The following is a 19,545-nucleotide window of genomic DNA, read 5'->3' as shown; positions in this document are numbered from 1 at the left end:
GAGAGAGAGAGAGAGAGAGAGAGAGAGAGAGAGAGAGAGAGAGAGAGAGAGAGAGAGAGAGAGAGAGAGAGAGAGAGAGATAGATTAGATAGATAGATAGATTGAATTATCGTCCACGGAGATCATATATGACCTATGGGACCAAAAACAAAACATTACAAGGGGTTCCGTTTGATACATATCATTTAAGGACTGAGGGTCCATCTACGGGTGGAGAAAAAAGATAAGGTGGACTGAAAAAAACCTAAGATGAGGTAGGTAAGGGGGAACGAGCCGGTTTGGGAGTTCGGAACTCCTGGATGATGGCTTTACCTCCTCGATAAACTGCCCATTTCCCTGCTATGCACGCTTCGCGCATCTTTTGGAGTTCGGCCTTTTTCTGCTTGAGTTGGGTGGGTGTGAGATCTTCAGCAAACCAAATTTTTGTGTCCTTGATAAGCCTGGATTGCTCAAGAAGCTTGACTCGATCCTTGGTTTTGAAGGTAAGAATTGCATGGTTGGTGCGATGCTCGTGGGCAAGAGTGGTGATTGTTGTTGAATCCCATTGTATCATGGGAGTTGTTGTTTGGATGCGAGTAAAGGCCTTGTGAAACTTGGGGTCCCCCTCTCCTTTCCAATCGCTTGGGAGCCCGCCAATGCGAACATTGAGGGCGATATCGTCTTGTCGTTGTTGTTCGCGTAGCGTGGATACTACACGATCTTCAACTTTGCGGGAGATGACATGTTGCACTTCAGTTTTGACCTTCTTCGCGAGGGTGGTTTCTACTTCCGCTTTTGTTGCATTGAACTTGATTTCCATCTGTTCCATCCCTTCTTTCTTGAAGTTCTCTATTGTGGTGAGCCGAGACTCGATGAGAACGAGTCTTTGCTTCAACTCTTCATTTTCCTGGCGAAGTCTTTCGACTTCATTTTGAAGACGGGCGATGCTATCTATTTTTGGGGGCGTTGCTACAACCCCGGAAAATGTTAGCTTCCCCCGAGACGAGGCTCGAGTGGCCATTGATGTGCACTCGAATTGTTCCACTACTGGAATGGGCAATGGAGTGAAACTTCAGGTCGACACCAAAACTGTCCGACAAGAGCAGTGGCTTTGTCGGGCAGGTGGGAATCGGCACCAGTGTGGAGCCAGGCGGGAAATACTGAGCAGGGAGCGACTCCTCACTATAGAACTGAGCGAGCAATGGGAACCGGCTTCACGCTGCAGAGTTGACGAGCAGTGGGAATCGGCTCCACGATGTAGAACTGAGTAGGCAGTGGGGATCGACACTCCTCAGTTGAGCAGAGAGCGGAGCAGACCTATTGTGGGAATCGGCTCCACTCTATAGGCATTTGACGGCTCCACATTGCAGGCATTCGAACTGTCGGCTCCACAGTGCAGGCAGTCGGCGCAAGGCTCAGAGCGAGCTCTGACAGGGTCTGACGGTCTGCTGGTTGAGGAGGGAAACGGTCTGACGGTCTGACGCGAGCTCTGACAGGGTCTGACGGTCTGACGCGCTGCTGGTTGAGGAGGGAAACGACGAGTAGAGCTGTGTAGAGAGAGAGAGAGAGAGAGAGAGAGAGAGAGAGAGAGAGAGAGAGAGAGAGAGAGAGAGAGAGAGAGAGAGAGAGAGAGAGAGAGAGATTTTATTATCGTCCTTGGAGGTCAAATGTGACCTATGGGACCAAAGTTATATGTGATGTACTATGTGTATGGCTGATGAGTGACTCTTGATGCTCCAATATTGTGGTGATGAGAGTTGCAATGGAGAGACCACACTGTGGCTGGGAGAGGAAAGTGTGTAGGTCTAAGTCATGGCTGAAAATGTGAGAGAAGCAAGTTCGGATGTGACCAAAAGTTGAGCACTCTAGTAGTGTGTGGTACTCAGACTCTCAAACTTGCAATGAGCATAATGTGCAGTCGGTTTGACTCCTTTCCATTGCCCCAATGCCCTGTCTCGCAATGAAGGAAATGGGAGCTAAGCCGAATGGCTGCGATAGTGCATATTACTGACAAGGGGATAGGCTCAAGCATGTAAGTGTGAGTACAATTTCCTCTTTCAACAAAGAACATGGTTTTATAGTTGGGGAATATGGGTGGTGTAATGTATAAAGCGTGACCCACCAGATTTCTCCAAAGCCGTAATACATTGGCATTGTAGAAAAGCTTCATTCACTTGGGAGTCAATTGAAGCGTCATCTGGCAAGTGTAATGCATCCCATCTCCCAAACCACTTCTTTATGTATTGCATCCATCCCATGCTCAAAATCTTGCTTTTATGCATCTTTTGAACTTTTTTGCTTGCTTCCCATGCAATTGTAGGAAGTCGATGTGAGGGGTTTTGACGCATCTTTATCATGTACTCCACAACCCATTTCATGCCCATAACCTCAATTGGAAGAGATCCCGACTCAAGAAGTAGGAGCATGCATGGTGTTTGTGTCTTAACTTGGAGAAAGTTTGTAAGAAAACACTTTTGGATATTCTCAAACTCTTTCCAAGTAGACTTTGAGATGCTCTCGCCCCACACTTCAACTCCATAAAGAAGAACCGGTGTCACCAATCCATCAAAAAGTTACTTCTTGAGAACCCAACACGTGATGTTTCCAGCATTACACATGTTCTCAAATGCATACAATGCTCTCTTTCTTGCTTCCAAACGATGCATAGCACATTCATGCCACTTGTGATTGGACGGAACCTCAAGGCCAAGGTACTTAAAGCTCTCAACAACTTCAAGTGTCTCATTGTTGTACACGATGCATGGCTTCTCCTTATGGTTGGTTTTTCACAAGCATAACCTTTGTTTTGGATTCATTAACAATCAGCCCAGTCTGCAAGCAAAAGTTCTCAAGGACAACCATAAGCTTTTGTGCATCTTCTAAAGTGTGTGCTAGAAGCACTACATCATCCGCATACAACAAAAGCACGATTACCACATTGCAAATAGTGACCTCTTTAATGCCTTCTTCTTGCATAAAAGTCAAGTACTATTTGTCCCAATTGATCGATACATAGACCAAAGAGAGTTGGTGACAACGAACATCCTTGTTTAACCCCAATAGTGCTTACAAAAATTTCTGAAATTCCTCTTCCCATGCGCAATTGACAAATCACCTTCTCATAGATTCGAGAAACCGCAAGCATAAACTCACTTGACACTTGGAGTTCTTCCATCCTTCTCCACAAATTGTTACGTGGAATCATATCAAAGGCTTTCTTAAAGTCCACAAAACAACAATACAATCGCTTCCCTTTCAATCAACTTTCCTCCATGAGAATACGAAGAGTGACAAGATGATCAATGGTGCTATGGCATCGATGAAAACCCGCTTGTCCTTTTGCAGGTTTGTCATTCTCTTCAGCCCAATCACTCAATTTCATCTCCATTATGCACCCAAACAACTTTGCCATAAGAGACCCAATCATTATAGTCCGGTAGTTGTTTACATTTTTAAAATCCCCTCCTTTATGCAAAGGCTTAACTTTGATCATTTCCAGCTTGATACCTTGAAGATCTCCCGCTTTGCGAGTGGCCAACTTTTCAAGCCCACCGCATACATCCTCAATAGTAAAAAAAGAGGGCATACATGGAAGTGAACCATAAAATAACATTTTTCAGCATTTTCTTACTCGTATAATTGCCTACAATGTATGTACATATCCACAAGACTCAAGTTATCAAAATTCTCAACCCGCTTGTCCCTCAAGTTTCTTCAAAATATTCCACGTGCATGTGCCTTTTCTTGGACTTGAAAAAGTTTTTGCTTTACTTCCCATCTTCTTCTCTTCTTTTGAATCAATGCCTTGTATGTATGCAAATGACTTTGATAGTTGTCTTTGTCCATAGTTGCATCAAGCTTTATCAAGGACTTTCGAGCATCTTGACATTCTTTATCAAACCACCTTTTGCGTGATCTATCTTTGTTGATACCATGGAGATGCTTTATGGCAAAGCATTCTTTGGCACAAGAACAAATAACTTTCTTGAAAGCTTCCCATTTAGCTTCCAATGGTGCATCATATTGAGGCTTTGTCATCTATAACTTTTGCTCAACCATTTCAATGTACATTGGTGACCGTTTAAAATCCATACATATTGATAATTTCTCTTCCCTTTGGCTGAGATTATCATGCTTAGTTGCTTCTTCACATGAAAGGTCAATACCTAAGGTCCGATGGTCTGATTCCGGGGTCCATTGGCCAAACATAAAACTCTTTATGCGATACATGATGGTTTCGGAGAGTAGCATATAGTCAATCACACTATCCCCGTTATGTTTTCTATATGTAAATCCATTGGTTCCACTCCACAAAGATACACCATTGGCAATGAGCATACATGTGCTATTACACATGTGTAAAAGTAATTTTCCATAGTGATCCGGCTCTTTCTCATCCATTGAAGTACATACAAGTGACTATGAATATTGTGGGGGTGGTACCAAGTGCTAGCAGCGGATGAGAAACCGATCCCATGATCCAAATCAATGCGATAACCAGAGCCCAAGCCAAGGACTTAAGGAAAAATGAGTCCATGGAGGAAAAGGTCGAGTTGCCGATACCCACGGAAAATGAGAGCTTATCCGTGAGAACCTAGCGAAAATCCTGGAAGGCGAAACGAGACAGGATGAAAACGAGAAGGTTGAAAACGCAAATTGCCATGCAAAACGAGTTGCATGAAACGAAGGAGCAACTCAAACAAGAGAGAGAGAGAGAGAGAGAGAGAGAGAGAGAGAGAGAGAGAGAGAGAGTAAGACAACTGAGGTCAACAACAAGCCGAGGAAAGCGTCCTCAGGAGGATCAGTCTTGGTTGACAAAGTGCTAGAGCCGTTAGATGCTCTATTACAAGCATACGAAGCAATGCTAAAAACAAACCAAACCTTAGAGCAGAGATGGTTGACTTATCCTCAACCAGAAGTGGAAACGAAACGTTTGGAAATGTGTAAACACCTCATTGAGATAGCCTAGGCGTTGATGGAACCTGAGATAGCTAGAAACCCAGAACAAGAAGTATTGATTCACAAAGAGCGAGAAAAACTAAAAATCGATGAACCAAAACAAGTAAACAAACCCAGACCTAAAACAGTATTGCCGCTGGATCATCGAGTTGTGCCAAACACGACTGATGACGCTAAATCAATGACGATGATGCCAATTCCAGAAGTTGAAGAACAATGACCACAACACTTATGGGAAACCATTAGAAACAGAAAGAATGGAAGCGCGACGTTACAATCTGCTCCAATTCCTGAAATTAACATGGATAACGGATTTTATCCAGCCGATATACAATCGTTGTATGGGGATGCGGAAACGGAAATTTCGGTGGAAAGCAAAGCCCAATCCTTGAAAACCCTGCCTTCATTTATAGGTGAACATGAGGCACAATCGGAGATAAAGTTAGTTCCATCCCAGATGAGAACTATCCCACATATGGTTGACTCAAAGAGTCTTCAAGATATGATGTCGACACCTATAACATGCACAATCACGTTGTCCGAACTTTTGAGAGTCAGACCACACTTATGGCAAGACATGGGGAAACATTTGGAGCACAAGGGAGTAAAGATTCCTCTTCCGACAAACCCTACGGGAGAAGAGAACAAACGGGAAAGTCAACCCAAACCCCAACCAGTGCCCATAAACAAGGTCGGAGATTACTGCGAAGGAGAGGAGGGTAACACAACATTACCTGTTGAATATCAGGATATAAAAACAATAGCTATCCTAGACACTGGAGCGGGAGTGGCGATTGCTACAAAGCAAATCTGGGAGAAGTGGGGCCGTCCAGCTCTCAGGAAAACTAGAATGAAAGTGCAACTCGCAGATGGGTATCTAGAGAGACCATTGGGGATCCTGGACCAAATAGTTATAACTTCGTGTGGAATTAACTATGAGCACACCTTTGCCGTGGTGGATTTCGGAAAAACGAACAACTTTGACATTATTTTGGGACGACCATTCATGCATCAACTCAAAATGATACAAGATTGGGGTTACGATCAAATCTACCTAAGGCACGAAGAGCTAATAACGAAAATCAACATGAAGGATCACAGCTATAGAGACGTTGCGAAAACACCAGTGTAAGAATTTAATTCGACCACTGTAAATGAAAAAGAAACTGGTAATATGTGATTCACGCCACATCTGTCGCAAAACCCAAAAATTTTCACTCTTTTGCCTTTGAAAGGACAGATGCGCTCCCAATGATCCGTACTTCCACAGCTATAGCACTATCCAATTGGTGGTTGATTTTGAGGAGGTGGTCCCATAGGTTGTCTTGCTCTATTAGGATACCCTCTTGGTTTGTAATTCTGGTTCGCAATGAACATTAACGTTCTCTCGTCTACCAAATATTGATCTCTCGAAGGTTGTGTTACATACGTTGGTGGTGCCATACCCTCGCTATTTCTCCACGGTTGATATGCTTCGTCTGCGTATATTTGTGATTCGGGTTCGGTTGCGTAAGGCTCATTCGGTTCCTCGTAATAAGACACTTGAAGTGTACTATTCGTTCCTGGTGATGCTTCACAAGGTTGAGCGTATCTAATCATGGCCCTATTTACCTGTGGTAATGGAGGTTGTTGACCCAACACAGGTTGAGGTCTGTCTGCTCCTGCTACCGGATTCATATTTGGTCCAACTTGATACCTTGGAGGAGGTGGTTGGGATGGTCCCGCTGGAGGTCCATATGGTCTTTCCCTCACATAATTTTTGTTATAAAAACACTCTTCAGTGCTACGATTCGTCCATTTCTGCTCTATGGCACACCATTTCAATACTCGTCCATTTGCAACTGGTGCTTTCGGCTGTTGAGTGCACCACGGTGTCGGATGATCCCCCCCACATGTGTCACACTTCCTCGTCTAAGGCTCTCTCATCACCGGATTTGATCTCATATGTTGCTGCATTCTCTTCGTTACCTCCTCTATCAATTGATCAGCTATCGACATCAAGGATGCCTGGGCATCTTTCTTGGTAGAGGGTTCGCTTTTAATCGATGAAGAGCCACTGGTTACTGAATCAGTATCCTCTGACACCTCCCCATATGCTTTGCAGTTATCAACAATATATAACGCTTCCCTTGTAACCTGTTGAAACGTGCTACAGGCCTTCAAGTGAAGGTCCTTTTTCAAGGTTTCATTCCTAAGTCCTTCGACGAAGAGCATAGACAATCTCTCGTCCTGCGGTAATTCTCTCCTCGGGCACCTCTCAATGTATTGCTTGAATCTCAAGGTTGCTTCCTTCACTTTTTCATTCTCCCTTTGTTTAAAAGCGTATATCTGTGATACAGTATTATGCTTTATACCCCGTTTTGAGAATTCTTCTGCGAACTCGCGCAATACATGTTTAATATTTGGACAAGTTTCAGGGTTTAAAGGTTGAAACCATGTTAAGGCCGTCCCTTCCAAGGTCAGCCCGAATCCCTCGTATTGAGTATGGAAATCAGTGATCTGTTCCGCTCTTAAGACTTGCTTGAAAAGCGATACATGGGCATATGGATCCCCCGAGCCGCTATACTTCTTTGGCATGCACTTCGCTACTTGAGATGGCCTGATCCGTATATGGTCTGCGGTCAATCTCATTGCTCCCATGTCTCAACTTAATCGTTCTCGTGTCTCGGGGAGGTCGTAGGTTGCTCTCGTTGGCTCACCTGCCCCAAATCGACTACTAGGAGACAAATGTGATGGGATGGCTGCAAATGTCGAACCTACAGCCGTATGTGTAGAGATAGGAACCGTACTACCTCAATTTGTAGACATCGATTCTCTGGAATGTAACATTCCCATGGGGCTTGGCATCGAATAATGAGGTCGACTCAAAGAATCAGCTACATGAGTCCTCCCTCCACCTGTGGTCAATGATTCTGGCACAACAGTTGTAGGTGCTGGTCTAAGAGGGCTTGGAGTGAAATAGTACTGGCGAACTGGTCCCCCAAAGTACGTATATCCCTCCAATTATTTTTTATCGATTGCTGCATATCGTCTTCTATACTTGTCATATGCGGCAATTTTCATTTTCGCTCCCTCGGTGTAAGTGAAGACATAAAGTCTTTTCCGCTCAATCATCTCTCCGACGTAGGGTTCCTCGCATCTATAATAGAGATCTTGCTCTCCATTATTATACTTGTATAATCCCAAGTAGACATTATCCGTGTTGATTCGCATCGTTTCGTTTTCTCGCCTTAATTTCGCATTCGGTAAGCTCATTGTTGGAGCTCTTTCCTCATGTTCCTCGTCTATTTTGGCTTTTGTGCCCATCAATCCCCACTTGTCTACAATGTTAGGATTTAGGACTACCAAATACATGATACCCTCGTCATCTAGGTACCTATCTCCGCTATAGCTCACAGGCACTAAGTCCCTGAACTCGCTTGGTCTATCTTCTATTTTTACACAATAGCGGTCCATACCATCTTTGTATATCTTGGCACCTTGCTTGTTGTCATATTGATACTTGATGAACAATAGCTTTAGTGTGGCCGAGGGGTCTGATGGTCCTGCCGCCATGTTTTCTCTCCTGTTTAGTTTTATTTTCCCCAAGTGTTCTGTGGAGTACTCGAAAGATCTCTTTGAAGAAGTATCGGAAATGACTTCTTCAAGGATCGGCTCTAACGGTCATACTATCCCTTGGTTTACACTCTCCTCCGTTGACGCGGCACTCGTTGATCCGCTAAATTTAGGTATCTGGTGTTGATTTGTTTTCCCGATCTCAAAAACATGAAGAAAGTGGGATTTACTGACTGAATCCAAACCTCTTACATGGAGATGGAGAGATCTTCCAATTCCGGCGACTGCATGGACTGTTACTTGACCGGTCTCTGCAAATGAATACACTGGATGGCTATGAGATCACTGTATCATTCCAACTGTTAGCATATTCAACACTTCAAAATGATCTCAACACAATTTTGCTTGCAGATTATTGACAGTATGTCCAATTTGAGTTTTGACAACTCCTGGTATCTTGTATAACCTAGGTCTATGAACAGGTCAAAAATGAGCTGGGATTTGGGCCAGAGGTACACCGATCGCGATCGTACTTCTGAGCCCAAATCAGATGAAACTTTACTAGCTTGTTCACTAGGCTATTTTAAGACTACCTGCCAGACACTTTTGTATTTGGACTCAAAAAAGTAAAGTTTTTACCATTTCTTGGTTGGAAGTGCCTGTTTCTCCCAAATTTATCAGTTTGACTGGATTTTGATGTTTGATTTGGGATTTGGAAGATACCAGGGGTTGTCTTGTGTACAGGCTATCCCGCTGTATGGTTCCTTCCCAGTTTTGATGTATTTTGGTCAACTGAAAGTCAATTTCTAAGCCAGTTTAGCAATTTTTGACTTAGATCTGTATTCATGTGGTTTGACAGGTATCTTGAGGTTTCTGGCTCTAGGTCCTTTAGGCTTTTATGTTTGTAGATACCCGAGGATTCCACAGATGAAATCTGGACAAAATCTGGCACTTAGGTACACCGATCGCGATCGTACTTCTGAGCCCTAATCAGACCAAATTTGGCATGCTTGTAGACACTGATGTTTTAAGGCTATCCCCAAAGTCTTTTGCATTTGGATCACCAAAAGTCAAGATTTTACAGTTTCTGGGTCTGTCAGGCTAGTTTTACCCAAGTGGCCCGATTCCCTTGATTTTTGATGTTTTTGGATGTGGTTGCTTTAGACAAACTTGTTTAGAATCTTATCAGGAAGGCACATGTCAAATCTTGTACACTTCTGAGACTGAGGTACACCGATCACGATCGTAGTACCTGAGCCAAATCTGATGAAATTTTGTATGCTCCCTCTGACAAGTGTTTCCTAGTGTTTTGTGCTACCACTTTGTGATTTGAATCAATATTAACCCTGTTTGGTCAGATTTTCAGAATTTCAGAGTCTTATGGCTTTTTTGGCCAAGGTTATGGTTTTCTGGTTTTTCGACTCTAACTTTTGCCCCAAATTTGATTGGAATGTGATTTGCTTATCCTACTCCTAAGTACAGAACTGAAAAAACATAAGAAATTGAATCAAACAAAACAAACACGACGGATTTCGGGTGAGATTTCAGTACTCAATCGAATTAGAGAAATTGAAGAGCAAAAATGCTTTTAGCACGTTCACTCACAGCTCCCTAAATCTCCTGAGAGAGGATCTGGCCGGTCCCCTGGCTCTAGACTCCACTAGGCTCTAAACCGTTGTCTAGCAGCCTAACTGAGGTGTAAAATGGATTTGTGGATTGATCTTTTTTAAGGAGTCTAACTGCGCACTCGGTCACTCATCACCTAAGGTGCATTCCCCGGCAATGGCGCCAATGTTTGCGGGTCGCCGCGACGGACGTCCATAGCATAGCTCTCAAGCATCAACATATTTATCAATACAGATGAAGGGACTCGGATGAAGCATGGAAACTCACTAGGTTGTCACGCCTAATGAAGTGAACTCGATGAGATGCAACTACTAACTCTACAAGTAAATCAAACGCATCACCGCCAAGTAATCTGACTATGTCCTTCTACCCAGCTCTACAGTCGTCATGCCCGTTTACCATGCAAATCTATTCGGAATCGCACGAAACTTGAAGGGAAGCTTTAGGGGACTATTAGAATCATATCCTATCACTGTCACAACATTCAGGAGAGGTACAACGATCGCGATCGTTCGTACCAAAGTCAACAAAAACAGCGAACAGTTGATCCTAATGGGTCGTTTTAGGGTCCCTAAAGCCCCTCCTAGGGTCGAAACGACATAAAACATGCATATAAACATTCAAAACAGCGATTTAAAGCCTCAAACATGTAGTCGAAAACCTACACCAAATCTTGAATGATTATACTTGAATGAAAGAGCAAGAGGAGAGGAACACAATGCAATAATCAAAACTGAATTTGGATTACCGTAGCCGCATTGGCGAAGATTACAAGTTTGAACAAGAAGGAGCTCTCAAACGTACGCTGTCTTCTCAGTTTTCCATTCAAAAAGATTATCCAAAACTTACAAAAAATGACATTTCTAGATTAGGTCTTTGCAAAATGGCTTGTCCGGCCATAAGCCCCTAATCTTCAAATTGGCTCTCTAATATAAAATTGCTCCCATAAGAATAATCATACATTTTTAACAATTTCCCGGCTTAGCGATGCTTCTTTACAAAAGAATTTTACAAGGGTTTCTCAGAAAAATATGGTCCTTCTGGCCACGGCCGCCTGTTGCTTCGTCCGCCAAACAGTGGCTGGAGCATTTGTCAAGCCAAAAGACATGACAAGATATTCATAAAGACCAAATGTTGTACGAAATGTGGGCTTTACTATATCTTCATTGACTATCCATATTTGATGGTAGCCACTTTTAAGGTCAATCCTATTGAAGTCGGTAGAGCCTTGTAGCTTATCAAACAGATCTTCTACCCGCAATATGGGAAATTTGTTCTTGATAGTAATCAGATTTAGTGTTGTATAGTCAACACACATACGATATGTGCCGTCTTTCTTTTGCGCTAGAGAAACTATGCCTCACCGGCCCCTTGTCTACCCATTCATGCACTGGCCTCATAATCTCCTCTTGTTGAGCTTGAAAAACTCTATAAGGAGGCTAATTAGGCGGTGAGCTCCTACGTAGAAGCTCTATTGTATGGTCATCATCTCCTCTTTTTGGAGGTAACTCCATAGGGATGTCATCGATAAAACATCTTGGAATCTATTTAGAAAATTAGACAACTCTAACTCTTCTTAGCACTTTGATTTGGTAAAACATTAGGATCATTTGTGGACTCTTTGACAAAAATCATATACGCAAAAATTGAGCTTTTCATTGACTTATCAAAAGCAGGTGAATTTACAAGAGGTAAAGTATGACCCGACTCATTAGCATCTATATACATGTTCTTTTTCCTATAGGTGAAATAAATCCTCCTTTCAGGGAACTTCATATTGGCAGCCATGCGGTTGAGCCATGGTGCCCCTAGGATAACATCCTCATGTTGGAAGGGGAGATGAAAAAGTCATCTTTGTCAACATAGTTTTGGATCAATTTCTCAATCAAGGGAGTAACGGAGGCTTGTTGTCCCTTGAAAGCTCCATCAACAGTCACAATATCTCCCATCTCAAAAGCTTGTATGTCCACCTTAGTGGTCAAATCCGTTGATATGAAGTTGTGAGTAGAGCCAGGGTCAAAAAGGATAAAGACAGCATGCTCCCTCACCTTTCCCAAAGCATAGGAAAGGGATGATCCTTTGCGATGAGTATCTTCTTTTGGAGCCTCGACCATAGAAGCTCTAGGTGTCTCATTGCGTGCATCATTTTTGGGGCAAGAACAATAATCATGTCCTTGCTCCCCACACTTGAAACATTTATGATCCTTGTGAAAAGTCTCTAGCTCTTCAGGGGAGAGTTTATTTTTACCTTTGTAAACTTATTTCTCCTTGGTCTTGTTGTTGTTGTTATGGTTGCGGTAGATGACTTCGTTGATGGTCCTAGGCCTTTGAGAGTTGACATACTTGGCCATTTCTTCAGGTAGTCCCACACAAAATTGTTGCTTTTTCTTGGCAAAGTCTATCTTTTGGAAGACTATAGCTTTGAGATGTAAATCCCAAAACTTGTCTACCTCCTTGTGGATAGACTCGTTGGGGAGTAGCTTCAAGCTTTGCCATTCCGTGAGCACTTTATCTTTGGTATCTCTTGCAAGAAATTTCTTCATGATATAAACTTGTAGAGTTTTCCATGTCTTTGGAGCTTCACCATTGCCATGGAGGCTAGCCCACCATTGTCGGGAAGACTTTTGGAAGTGCATAGCTACATGATGTAGCTTAGAGAATTATGTGAAGCTCTCATCTCCAAAGGCCGCATCAAACTGCTTTCACCTTCATGGAGCCACATCTTCATAGCAACTTTGAGATTCACTTTTTTCTCGTTCATAGAATTCTTCCTCTTCTCTCACCGGAGAGAGTCTTCTTTTGGAAGTCTTTACAAGAGGCTTCCTAAGCTCTCTCTCCACTTGGGGAGTTTGGAGAATCCCATGAGTGCGAAGTTGTTGGTTAACTTTGTCTTGCAAGGCAGGGTTGCCCATAGCTTGTTGCAACCTAGTAACAAGATAGTTCACAAACACTGTGGCATTTTAGCTTCATTTGAAAAATCAAAGTGTCAATATTCATTCTACTCTTTTTATTATTGTCAGCTATGCTAACTAAACTTATATCTATGTTACTTTGTGCTTTGACAACTCAAAACTTTAGTTTCTACTCTTCTTTACTTTTGAAAATTAGCTCGTAGGCCACACCCATGGTTTAGAGACTATTGATTGCAAAGAGTAGTGGAGAGGGTCTAACATTGCTCGGTTGATTATGGTTCTTGTTGATCTTTCTAGTAGCTCAATAAAGGCAAGCCTTGAAAGACTCTGTTATTAAGTCTATAGTTCCCAAACGATGTACCTCGAACTAAGTTCTATTCAACCGGGATAATAAATCCATGTCCTATTTACGCTCTTGCAATGAACATGTCCATCCTTTCATGGAAAACTTAATGACCTCTCTTCTTAAGCAAGAAAAGAGAAATCATTAGCTCCGATACCAATGTAACAGAATTGGACTAATAACATTGAGAGTAGCATTTCTTTAGAGAATTCAGGAGCATAAGAAGAGTATTTGATGCTAGATAGCAAAATAACCATAATACCTAGTTAGCTTGGCATGAACATTACTTGTAAAAGAGAGAGAGAATTAGAGAAATTGACAATAGTTGAGGACCGGATTTACTTGGAGCCGGTTCCCCCTCCAAAAGGCTTTTGTATTATAGATTCTCCCATGAAGAGAGACTTGGTGCAATACATGCTTTGTGTTCCTTGAGACCTTGTTGGTGCAATGAAGATGGTTAGCTTCGATGCCCGTAACTACCTTCCAAAAACATTAACTTGTCACCGGCCTCAATCCCAAGACCTCAAACACCTTCAAAGTTGGAGAGAGCTAGCAGGGAGTGAGGGAAGGGAAGAGAAGGAGGAAGTAGCATATGAGAAAGAAATAGTCTTCTCACCTATCATTACTCTTAGAGCATATCATAGCATAGCATATTAATGGAGATGAAGAAGATGGCAAGTATTGCTTTGAAGCATGACTCTTGGTTGGATTTGCATTCCATAGCCAAAGGTGTTGGTGTAGGCTCTCAACTTCTCAAGCTTGGAGAAGGAGATTAAGTTCTTGCTTCACACAATGAGAGTGTGTGTGTGGGAAAGAATGAGCAAAAAGGGAGCCTCCTCTTGCCTAGGTCGATCCCTCTTTCCTTTTGCACTACGTTGCCTCTCATTCGCTCATGCCAAGCCTAGCCAATCACAAGCTTTAGTCACAACTAGCAATAGAGGTAGCATTTGAACAAGTGTCCTCCTTTTCCCTTTGAGAGAGAGGGCTTGAAAAATTCTTGGATAATTAGTTTATCAAACTTTATTCTCATTGGACCCCTTTAAAGGTCATCCAATAGGATTTAGGCACACCACGAGGGCAACATGGGTAAGTGCTTGACATGTGTCCTTATTGCCTCTTGTGGAAAGGGTTTGTCTTGAGTGAGTGAGTGTGTGTTGTCTCTTAGGCCCCTACCTTTAGGGCTCACCCCCTCCTTTGTAGGGATCATGGTTGACTTGCACACCACAAGCTTTTTGGCCTTCAAGCATGACAAGCACCTTAGTCATCAAGCACCTCAAGCACATGCCTAGCTTACCATAAGGTCTAAGGACTTTTAATACTAGACTTCGGAGGTTCTTAATGAATTTATCCTTAAGGTCTTTTAAGCTCCATTATTTACACATTGTTCTTTAGTAGACCATCTCCTTTTGAGCCCTTGTCAAGATGTAACCATCTCTCATTTTGGCCCCGTGATGAGCTAGGTCTAACAACACATATCTATGTTCTAGCTCTTGTTTCCCTTTACCTTTCCATATTAAATTATCAGTTTAACATGAGAAAATCATTTGGTTAAAGCTGGTTATTAAATTTTATGACAATTCACTCACTCTTTACCCCAAAGATATTCCACTTAAAGACCAGTGTAGGGTTAAGTCATACAAAAGGAACCATCCACTCGCTCTTTACCCCAACAATCTTTCACTTAAAGGCCAATGTGGCCATAAGTGGCTATGACAAGTTAGTATGTACAATCATGAAGCGTGACAACTTCACCCTGTATAATTGTGTTCATCCACCCTTGTACATTGTGTTCACCCTACATTCATTAACTTGATGCAATGTGCAAATTTCTCCGTAGCATCTGTTGGGTTGTCATCAATGTGGACCTTGAAAATCTCCAACTGCTTATCTGGCAGCACATCCCAAATGAGATGATACTTCACCTCACTGCGCTTTGACTTGAGGTGAAACACAAGATGATTGCCAAAGCAATGGCACTCTGCTGACTATCACAATGCAAAATTGGAACACTTTGATGAATGTCTAAGTCTCCCACTAGATATGCCAACCATGTAGATTCCTTGCTGGCACTAATGTTGCAACATACTTGGCCTCTGTAGTAGTGGAAGCCTAGATGTACAATCTTGGAAAGATGACCTCCAAGAAATAGCTACTCCTGCAATTATGAATATTTAGCCAGATGTAGACCTCTTGCTATCTTTGCAGCCCGCATAATCTGCATCGGTAATTTTATATTTGCAAGCTTTTGTTTTCAAGATTTTGAAATTGAAACACTATTTTTGAGCTTTTTAATGCTCGTATTACACTAACAATATCTTCAAATATTAGTGTGGCATGAGGAAAGTCTACACTAGATTGTGAAAATGTAACACAAAGGTATTTCACTGAATGCAATCATTGTTGTCAATATGCTCAATGTGTAAAGTATTTGCGTTTTAGCGGATGAGGCCATATGTGTTTTGATAACATGAGGGGGGAAAAATATGGCATGCACTAGATGAAAAGCACTACCCTCATTCATGGATGTGAAGAGAATGGAATGCAAGTGGCTGCCCTTAACGTCAAGATAACCTTTCCTGGAAGTCTCATCATGGATATGCTTCCCCATTCCATGAGCCAAATCCCAACATACGGTTGAAGGATACAAGTATAGGCCATCTCAATTACAAGAATGTCATCATGGCACATTTATTCAAAATAATTAAGATCTTGTTAGCCTTGCCCAGCTCCTCTATGCAGAGCACCACACTTGGCATACATATTAATGAGAGGATTACCAAAGAGTATGATACTTAATAAGCACTTTTTGGAATGGGCAAGCTGCAACTCACCACAAACTTTGCCTTCCATGTGAACAACACAAATCCAATAGACACAAGCATTAGTTGAATGATTTACATGAATGTAAAAGAGTCTATTGGCATTTTAGCCTCAAAATAGATCATAGCAAGTGACAATGTTCGATAAAGGCAACTTCTCTAGGACACTCATCATGCCTAGCAAAGGGCACAACAATCAATATACATATGTGTCCATGAGAGTATTTACCTAGCACATTCTAACGCTTCAACAACTCCTGCATTGAGATCCAACCATGGAACTCACCCTTTGCTACCAATCATGAAGATCCTCCACGAAGTTTAAGACCCCAACATGAGAAACATCCAACGAGATGAATTTTAAATAACAAGCTGCTCAGGCCATTGTAGGTCTCTACTTGCATTGCACCTAAGCCTTTTGAGCTCTTCTACCCCAGTGGTTGCTACTCTTGCTCTTTAATCAGTTAAGGTGTTTGAAGAAGCAGAAAGCTATGGCTATGTTTTTGAATCCTTATGCTTATCCACAAGAATTCCCTTGGCCCTCATGAGTGTCTCGGCTACCCAACCTGCACCCTCCATTCTTGCTAGCATCACTTCTCTGTGAATGCATTAATCATGAACCTCAGCTCACTCTTCTTCAAGATTTGAAAGCCACGTAGCACTATGAAGCCCAACTCCAGCTTGTGATCAAGAGTAGTATATTACATGCACGTGCACGGATAATGACGAACCCTCACAACGGAGGGTTACTTCAAAAAGTTTTGAAAGTTGTGGATCGATGGTGATGGATAATATGGCAAGTTGGATCATCGACCACCTACTCTCTTAGGCCCGCCATCTCTTGCGGGCTCCCACTCTGAACAAGAAATCGTTTCGTTTTTATTTGTGAAGCGCGGCTGCTCTGGATGCTTAGCAGCTTGCTGCACTATATTGTGGTTCAAGGTCAATTGTGAAGTCCACAACCCCGGGAATATTGGGGCGACTTGATAGATGGCTTTCCTTTATTCTCAAATTCCGTTGACAACACCCTACTCCATTTCCATAAGATAGAGATACGAGCAACAGAAGAGAGGAAGTCCTCTATCCATCATGTTCGTGGTTATAAGGGTCATACACCACAAGTCAGGTGGATAAATAGGATTCTATTGAAAGCTACTTTCCTAACATAAAAATGAAATCCCATTGACATATTTAGAATCTATAAACAACGCCTTTTTACCCACGTTTAAAAAGCACGGCTGTCATCCATACCCCATAAATATGACATGAGACTTAGTCTAAACTAATTAGAAATCTTGTGAAAAGTACCCGACTAATCGGGTCCACCCGTCCGTAGAATGATACTAGTCTCCCACTTTCCACACCGCACTCACCCGTTCTTCTTGTTTTCTAATTACTACCACGTTGTTTTACATATACAAACAATGTTCTTTTATTAATTCCAGGCACAGGTTCTTTCATCCAGCCCTTCAAATATCATCAAAACAATCATTTCTCAAACATGATCTAATGAAGATAATTTAACAGAAATGAATCTTTCAATTATGCTTAAGAGTTTGCCGCTACCCGTGGACTTTCTATGTCTAACCAATAGAGCCTTTGCAAAGGATTTACTTATTCGCTAACCGCAAAATACGCAAACTCCCCCAGTTACTAAATGCAAGGGAACATCTTGCTAACCACAAGGCATCATGCTAACCGCAAGGCATCTTGCTAATCGCAAGAGACAAAAAGAGAGATGATAAACTCAGGTTATTCTCCGCTAACCGCGAAATCATCTCGCTAACTGCGAGTTCCATCTGGAAACAAGATATTCTTTCAGTAATTGTTTTCTTTAAGTGATTTCTCAAACATGATTAACTAACTTCTAATATCAAAGAGATACAATTTATCAAACAGTAACCATTAATTAAACAATTCTTTCACTACTCTATGAAGTCAAATGCTTCTTTCTTTCATATAATCATGTTTTTTGGACAGTTTAAATAAATTCCTAAGCTTGACTTACCGATCATCATGTATAACGATGCAGAATTATAAATTCATCTTACCGGATTAGCAACACGTTCCACTACCTCTCGTGGTTGAAGTTGGACGGCTACGACTTCTTTCGCAGTCGATACCTCCGCTTGAGCTACGTTTGGAGTAGTTGATGCCTTCCTTTGCACCTTCCTTGGAGGTGGAACGACATGAATGTCCTTCGAGCTTTGAGTCACTCGCTTCGGGGCCGTCATATCACGAAAGAGATGGAGAAAAGAGAGAACTCAAGAATTTGATGGGCAACGCGCCGACGGTAGAGAAGAATTTGGAGAGGGAGATGGATTGAGGGTAAGATCTTGAGGGAGAGAAGTTGAGGGAGAGAAGGTAACTCCGATGTCAAGGCATGAGAACTACCGCTTCTGAAAACTTCTGTGTGTGTGTGTGTTGAAAGTGAAGGGAGAGGGATATTTATATAGGCTCTCAAGGCCAAAATCACAAGCTAAGAATAGCGAAAAGCAGAGAAGTAAGTTCGCATGCGGTCGTGGCTATTTTAATAAAAAAATAAATAATAAATAATTTGAACACGTATTGCTATGCGCAATTTTGAGTCTCTAATTTTAGAAGAAGCTTGGCTTCCAAGAAAAAAAGCTATAAACTTGATTTACTTCTCTTACCTTTCTAAAAATACTCCTTTTTTTCCTAAAAGTACTCTTTCTGCTCCTCCTCTAAAAATACTCCTTCTTTCTTGAGGGTCATCTCTTATCTTTAGAAATAGACTTGAGGCTTAAGTTTACCATATCAACCTATTGTTTCCAAGTGAGTAAGAGCCATAATAAATAGTTCCAAAGTCCGATTTTTGATCCGATCATTCCGTTAGAACGCTCTATGACTTAACAAAATGCGAACCTTAAACATTTTTGTCAAGTAAATGAAATAGGTTTTTATTGAAAAATTATGGGTACATTACAATCTCCCCAACTTAGGGATTCAAGATGTCCTCATCTCGAGAAAAAGTGAGGATAGTCCTACTTTAGGGTGGCTTCATCTTCCAATGTTGCATCTTCTTCAGGATAGTCCTGCCACTAAACAAGGTGTTCTCTAAGAACTTTATATCGAAGAATCTTCTCTCGAGACTCCAAAATTCTAGAAGGTTGGAGCTCCAAGATGTTTTGAGCAGGCATGACAATTTGTTCATTGTTGAGGAGCTGATCATCACTGGGAATATAGGGTTTTAATAAGCTTACATGAAATACATCGTGGACTTTGATGTGAACTGGCAACTTCAACTTGTAAGCTTGGGTTCCTATACACTTGATCACTTTGTAAGGACCACAATAACGTGGAATAAGCTTCTTGTACTTTCCAAGTGATA

Source organism: Adiantum capillus-veneris, chromosome 22 (genome assembly GCF_014529385.1).
Source record: "Adiantum capillus-veneris isolate H3 chromosome 22, ASM1452938v2, whole genome shotgun sequence".
In the NCBI taxonomy this organism is placed as follows: domain Eukaryota; kingdom Viridiplantae; phylum Streptophyta; class Polypodiopsida; order Polypodiales; family Pteridaceae; genus Adiantum; species Adiantum capillus-veneris.
Note: the sequence above shows the minus strand (reverse complement) of the source record.